At 32.4% G+C, this 8,056-nt stretch overlaps 1 non-coding gene across 1 annotated transcript; it reads left to right on the forward strand.

Annotated features, from left to right (window-relative positions):
• The first annotated feature begins 6,769 nt into the window (after window positions 1-6,769).
• Window positions 6,770-6,963, forward strand: LOC118631929. Its single transcript, XR_004959925.1, has one exon. It is a non-coding gene; the product is annotated as a U2 spliceosomal RNA (small nuclear RNA).
• The last annotated feature ends 1,093 nt before the right edge of the window (window positions 6,964-8,056 follow it).

Below are 8,056 nucleotides of genomic sequence, written 5' to 3' on the forward strand. Positions count from 1 at the left end.
GTCTGTTTGCGTTGTTCTCTGATTATAATGGCCTTGATCACATCTTTGTCTATAAAATGTATCCAAAATACACATTTCAGTCCTCATCCCATGTGTCCCCCTGCTATCTCCAGGATGTTTCATAAAAATAGAGTAAAATTTAAAGAATCAGAGAGTAAATTTATGTCTTCCTTAAATGACAAGAAAGTTTGTAGAAATTTCAATATTTCTACAGGCCTGTTACTTTCATAAAACCTTATTAATGCTGTACATGCAGGAAATCCACTTATTTCTGTTAATGAAGTAAATGGCTGTTTCTTTGTCTTCTGAAATCTTTTCATAACAACTTTTAAAAATTGAACTTCCCTTTGGAAAACCATTTTTCCAAAAGAAGGAATGAACTTTGGTTTCCGAGAACAAATCAATGTTTTTATTTCAGTGATACCAATTATTCTATTCTAAATAATTAGAGCAATTTTAAATACTTTTTAACAATATACCACTAGTAAGAGAATAAGTAGTGTAGCCTTTTGAAAGTTTCAAATAATTATTTCTTAAACCAGTTTCCTTGGTTTTAAGTGTTTACAACAATAGAACACTATCATTATAACAAATGATGTAGGTCTCCATGCATTGGCTTAAAGAGGTTATCTAGTCAGTGATGGCAGGTTCACTCATGTTTTCGGAAGTTACAATAACTGCATTTATTCCAGCATTGAGGAGACTATATTATCGTATTTTCACTTCAAGCTATTGGTCTTTTTTTTTTTAAAAAAAAAAGAACAATTACACCTAGGTGCTTCTTAGGGCATCTTATCTTCCCTACCTCCAAATCATTAGTGTGGCAGATGTGCCAGATGTGGGGGTGGTACCTTTTCCAATCATGTCCATTCAGCAAATATTTACTGAACATGTATTATGTGCTAAGCAGTGAGCTGGGTCCTGGGGACATAAAAATAAAATAATCACGGCGTCTATTTGCTGGAACTTTGCCTCCTAGTGTTCAAGATAAAAATGTAAATACGTCACTGCAACAGTGTTTGCTACAGGTCTAATTTGACTAAGTTCATAGATGTATGTAGGGATAACACCCAGTGCAGGAGAAGGGGACAGCAACCAGGGGGTGTTTCCTGAAGAAACTGATTCCTCTGGTCGTCTTGGGTAGATGTACGTTTAGCAGGCAGGGTGCGGTCATTGCCCTTGTAGGTTTGCTCCCCTAGGAATGGGCTCCATTGCAGTTGTGCCCCAGGGCGGTGCTTGTAAATTGTTCCTCTGCTTTTTCAGTAGCAGCGAACTGACATTGGGTTGTGCAGATATCCTCCTCCCTCTCTCCTCTTTCCTGTAAATGAGAGCTCATGGTTAGCTGAGGTCCACATGAAGGCAACTTTATCTTGCTTGTCACAAGAATCTTTTGGAGAAATCCAGGCATGTTCAGAATCCTTGAGATTCCTGATAGCCTCAGGAATACTTACAGAGGAGAGGAACTCATAGAACTTCAGTGATGATATCTCAGGGAGCCTATGGTGTCCATTCAGAGCTGGTACCCCTTAGATCTCAGCTGCTTTGCACTCAAGTTTCTTGTCTCCGAAATTGAAGACCAGAGGATTGGATTTTGGAGACTACCTAATGTGAGCAATTTATAGCTAGCTAATCCTCACTATTGTTTTTTTTTTTTTTTTTTCATTTAGATATTTTACCCTGTGGTTTGAGCAAATTTAATCATGAGAGATAGTTGAAGAATTTGAACTTTCTCCTTATAATTCTACATGTCTCAGCACAGATAACTGGTGGTATGCTAATGCTGATCTTTAGGGTTATGAGGTTTCCCTGTGATAACATGGGACACTGCAGGTCCACTGGTCTGTCCCCTAAAATAATGCTATACACAGCCTTCCCTGTCGTCCAGTTGTATCAACGAACAAAGGTGGTATAGCAGAAAATTCTATCCAAAAGATGGTTTGCCCAGAAAGTTTGTCTATTAAATAAAATGTCATTTAGATATGAAATATATTTGACTTTAAGGTTCAAATACTCCTTCCTATTCATTAATTTAATTATTTTAAAGATATATATTTAAAATATAAACTCAGTTTTCTTCAAAAATAGTGTATGTAAATTCATTACTTACAGTGTTACTTGTGTCTTTCACTAAGGTAATGGCTTATCTTTTATATGAAATCAAACAGATGTATATGAATAATTTCAGTTAATACAAGAGTTAAGAATTGTTTTCAGTCATCATATAATAACATTAACAAGCCAAGTATGGATATAGCATAAAATATTCATTATTTGCTAAGACCTGACATCTTAAATAGTCATGTTTATCTCTTAATATTTTATTGGATTTCAATAGAATTATTGATACAATACTCTTAAATTTATTTAGAAAATATAAATGTTTACATTTATAGTTCTTTTAATACTAGATTTCCATCATTTTGTTTATTATTATAGAATTTTAAGACAATATTTTTGAAACTGTTTTGAGAAATGTGTGATTTTACTTATTTGAAGAAAATACATGCTAAGTTCTTGAAAACATCATGAAATCAAATTATACTTAATAGAATCAGTGTAAAATGATAGAGAGATATCCAGTACCTAAAATAACTTTTTGAATCTACCACGTTTTGTAGAATGGGTTAGTTATAGCTTAAGTGTTTTAAAGTTTTAAGTAGTCATTATCTATACCAAGATTTAACAGGCTGAAATTTTATTCATTATGCATGCGAAGCCCTCTGGAAACATTTTGAAGTGATAAATAAGTAAAAGATAAAATCATCACTTTATGTTAATATATAAAAAATTATTCCTAAAAAAAAAAAAAAAAAAAGCCCTGGCCGGTTTGGCTTAGCGGTTAGAGCGTCCGCCTGCGGTCCGGAGAGACCCGGGTTCGGTTCCCGCTAAGGGCACGTACCTCGGTTGCAGTTTGTCCCCGGCCCCGGTCGGTCGTGCGGGTGGCAGCCACTTGATGTGTCCCTTTCACATCGATGTTTCCTTCTCTCTCTCTCTCTCTTCCTCTCTCTCCCTCCCACTCTGTCTGTACAAAAAATGGAAAAATGTCCTCGGATGAGGATAAATAAATAAATAAAAAAAATAAAAAATCATTCCTTTAGTAAAACTAGTTGATTGAAAGCAGGAAAAGCCTTTTCATTGAAGTAGTAAAATTTAATATGACTATTAATCTGTTTTTGTTTATTAAGAAATTTAGCGTTATTAATATATACTAATATTTAATTCTCTACAGTTGGTTTGTGGATTCCTTTTCTAAATGTCTTGGGTATGTGAAAAATTATTGTGTAGATTAAATATTTTCAGTAGGGTTGCTTTAAACCACTACTTATAAATTCATAATATAAAAGTAACTTAATATGGAATTAATATATATCAGAAAATAAAATATCAAAATTTGTGGAGTCTAAGATATAACAATGTTAAGCACCTGTAAAATTGGTGGTCTGATTACAGGTGATATTGAATAAAATATCTGCATGTTACCATAAATTAAGTAACTCTCAACTTCAAAAACAATATATTCTCAGATATTTTTGTAATTGTGCTAGAAATGAATGACTGCAGTGAATAAAGCATAATAAAGAATCTTCATAGTTTTAAGTTATTAAAATATGTAAATACTTTTTTAAAAATGGAAAGACCAGTTACAATGGTACAAGATACAAAAATATTGATATATGTTATTTCATTAATTTTTACAGAAATTTGAGAGATTTCATTAGTTTCAAAGACTTCACTTTGTAAATATGAGCCCATTTTCATTATATTACATGCATTTTTCCTCTTATTTTTGATGAAATACTAATTGCAATTACATGTTTGATTATTCTCTATATAATTTATACTTATTTAAAAATATCAGAATTCTTTGAAATACACAGCCACTTTTCTTACACATTTTAATATGGGATATTACTTTTTAAAGTTTTTTTATGCTTTCTCAGAATTGATGAGGCTAATATCTAAAAATCACATTCCAGAGGTGCTGGAAAAGATAAAACAGGATTATTCATGCTTTATACTTTCTAGTCTTAAGTCACAGCCATATACAAATTAAAACTAAAGTTATGTTGCCAAAACATACAAGGTGATTGCAAATATATTTTATTTGTTTTAAATTTAATAATTAAGAACAAGTATAATTATCCTAGTATTCTTTACAGAATGCAATAATTGACTTTCTAAAACCTCAGTATCTTACCAAATTTTGTAAAATATAAACTTCATTTTCTAGAGGACTCATTACATTAAAATGATCCTTTGGCAAATTCTTTTGTATTTTGAAAGTAAACATTCACTCCCTGTTCTGTTTTTTATGTTTGTTTGTTTTAATTGGAGACTGCTTAAAATGGAGAGCACCTATTTCTGCAAAATAAGAACATGCATTTCATTCAGTGAGAAGTAGGTGCTGTCATTCTATTATGCTGAGAGAGAGAGAGAGAGAGAGAGAGAGAGAATGTAAAACAATCTACCAACCTATCGCTATACCTCTGTTTTAATGGTCTAAGGTATGTGAAATAGACCAAGGCCCATGGGAACATACATATGCACTGTGTTTCCTTTGAATATTGATCATTGGGAGTGACAGAAAACTTGTCACTTTAAAATGAAGATTCTTTGTAGAAAAGATTCTGTTAAAATGTATGAGAACTGCCAAAATTAAATATATGGATACTCTAAATACTCTGTAAGATTGCTTTAAATACTACTTAGAAATTCATTCAGCATAGTACCAAAGTAGCTTAGTATGGAATTAGTACATATTACAGATTGAAATATCTAAATTGGTGAGATGTCAAAAAAAAAAAAAAAAGCAATTTTGAGCACCACTGAGTTAGTGCTCTAAATCTAGAACATACTGAAGAAATTATCTTCCAAATCTCCCCCATCTAAGTACACCTCATTTTTAAATATAAGATATTCTCATAACTTTCTATAGTCACCCTGGTAATTAATTAAGTCACCACAGTTAATTAAACATTATAGAACATCTGCACATCTATTTGTAAATGTTCACTAGCTGACTTAGTATAACAGAAAAACTGGAAGCTCACACAGATGTATGAAAACATCTTTCACACTCTAATAATGCATATTTCTTCCTGTTAAGTCATGTGATATACAGGGGTGGGCAAAAGGTTTACAGTTGTGTGTACATGAAACACAGTATATTCTTTTATTATGTATTAATTATTATATTGTTTATTTGTATTACAACTGTAAAGCTACTTCTCAATCTTAAAATAAAGGGAGAAGAGTAATGTTTGCTTATTACTGCTCTTATCATGGTTCCAGGGCCTTGGCTTCTTAGTTCCCTCTGTCACTGACTGTTCAGTGTACATACTATCAGCATGATTTCCTTATATATTACCTTCCTGATAAGCAAGACATTTTAGAAATTTGAAGGAAGAATGACTATTTTCAGGAAAACTATTAGCACTTGTAAGTTAACATAAGCTTATGTTAGGGGCTTTTAATATCAAATATTCTGGGAGTCAAATTTCTTCTAAAATAATGTTTATTTTGATTATTAAAAGGGAGATTTTCAATGTAAGGAGCATGGCATTAGAGAAAGTAAATGCAAATTGAATCCAAATAATTTGAAAGAAGAAAATAATACAGTTAAGAGGAACCAGGTACCTGGGAATATTAGCAATGCTGAAACTGATACATTCCTAATCATACTGACAAAGAAAAGGGTAGAAAAACACAAATTACCAATGTTAGGAAAGACGGGATCAGACTTCACTATAGATCTCACAGACACAAATAACTTTATGTCAAGATATTTGACAACTTAGATATAATGTAAATAAATTCTAGCAAAGCACATCATACCAGAAATAAAACAAAGGGAAATAGGACATCTGAATAGTTCTATAATTGTTAAAGAAATTGAATTTGCAAACAAAACCCCTCCCCAAAAAACAACTTCAGGTTCACATAATTTCTTTCATAAATTTTCAAATATTTAGGAAAGAAATAACGTCAAATGTAACAAACTCAGAAAATGGAGAAGAGAGAAAGCTTCTCAGATTGCTTTGAGACTAGCATATCCCTTATGGACATAGATATATATGTTCTCAACAAAATATTATTAAATTTCTATGATCCAAAACAGTCTCAAATGAATTTCTAATAGGCTTTAAAAAAAAAAGAAATAGATGAGCTAATTCTAAAATTTATATGGAAATAATGACCTGAAATTGTCAAAATCATCTGGGAAAAGGAGAATATCCATGGAATTAAAGTATCTGATTTCAGGACTTATCATAAGGCTACAATAATCAAGACAATATGGTATTGACATAAAGCTTGACAAACAGATCAATGAAATAGTTTAAACTTTAGAAATATATCTGGCCGATTCATTTTCAACTAAGGCATGAGGCAATTTGATATAAAAAGAAAATATTTTCAAGCACTGGTGCTGGAACGGTTAGATAAACGCAAAAAAATCATACCATAACAAAAATTACTTTTAAATGAATTATAGAGACGACCTTGAAGCAAGCAAAGATTTCTTAGAGATGACAAAAATAACTAAGGATAAAAGAAAATTTTGATAAACTGGACCCCATTAAAATTACAAACTTCTCAGAAAATGAAAAGAGAGTAAGAAGAAAAATTTTAAAATGGAGGAGTATGCTACTGACTGGGAGAAAATATGGACAGTGTAGCTGACGGGGGATTTGTATCTAGAATGTATATAGGGCTACTACACATCAATTTTTTAAAGGCACAAATTAATGAATAAAAATGGGCAAAAGCTACTGCTGCTCAGTCTTTTGGCTAAGATCAAGTGTAGTATCTGTTCTTATCAGTTTAATATCTGATATATCCTCTATCTGAGGACAATGTAGTTTTTTCTTAAAAAGGGCAAGAGCTTTCAACAGATAGTTTCGTTTACAAAAGGAGTGAAGCAAATGGTAAATAAGCATACGAATGTTTAACATCATTAGCCAACAACACTGAAAGATTACTTCAAACCAACTAGAATGGCCAAAATCAAAGACTCAACAGGAAATATTGCCAAGAATGTGGCATAGCTGTATATCTCAAATATTGTTCATAAGAATAAAAAATTTTACAGTCACGTTGGAGTACATGTCTGGCCATTTCTTATAAAATTCAATATGTACCTATACTATTGCCTAGAAATTCTTAGATATTTTCCTAAGAGAAATAAAACATGTATCCTCAAATATTTTTATATGAAAAGCAGTTTTATTCTAAATAATCCAAACAGAAAACAATCAAAATTTTACTCACTAGGAGAATTTAAAAATATATTGTGAGATATTTACATAATGGAACACTATTAAGTGATTAAAAATGATTGAAGTGCTGATACATGTGACAGTCTGGATAAATCTCATTGTTACAGACTGAACTGTCCTCCCACCCACTCTACCAATTCATATGTTGATACCATAACCCCTAATTTTGATAGTATTTGCAGATAGGACTTTCAGAAATTATTAAGGTTACATGAGGTCTTAAGGGTGGGTTCCTAAGCCAGTCCAACTGGCGGCCTTATAAGAAGAGGAAGAGACAGCGCCCTCCCCTCTCCCGCTTTCTCTTCCTCTCTGTGCGCTCTGGAAGGGCCATGTGAGGGTGCAGGGAGCACGTGGTCATCCGCAGCCTCAGAGAGCTCGCCCCAGACATTGACTCTGCTGACACCTTCATCTTGGATTTTCCAGCTTCCACGACTATGAGAAAATACATTTCTGTTATTTAAGCCATCCAGTCTAATTTATTTTGATACAGCAATCTTAGCCAACTAAGACACTTATAAACATTGTGTTGAACAAAAGAAACCAGAAACAAATGACTGCATGCTATACTAATCTAATCATGAGAAATTCAAGAACAGGCAAAGCTAATCTATGGTGATAGAAATCAGAACTTAGTAGGGTGGTGAGGGACTGGTATGGGGAAACTTTCTAGGGTGTTAGAAATATTTTGTACTTTAACTGAAGTGTTCATTATGTGGGTGTATACATTTATCAAAACTCATTACATTGTACACTTAATATCTGTACTTTTATTTGTAGAT

The sequence above is a fragment of the Molossus molossus genome, unplaced genomic scaffold (genome assembly GCF_014108415.1).
Source record: "Molossus molossus isolate mMolMol1 unplaced genomic scaffold, mMolMol1.p scaffold_m16_p_16, whole genome shotgun sequence".
Taxonomy (NCBI): domain Eukaryota; kingdom Metazoa; phylum Chordata; class Mammalia; order Chiroptera; family Molossidae; genus Molossus; species Molossus molossus.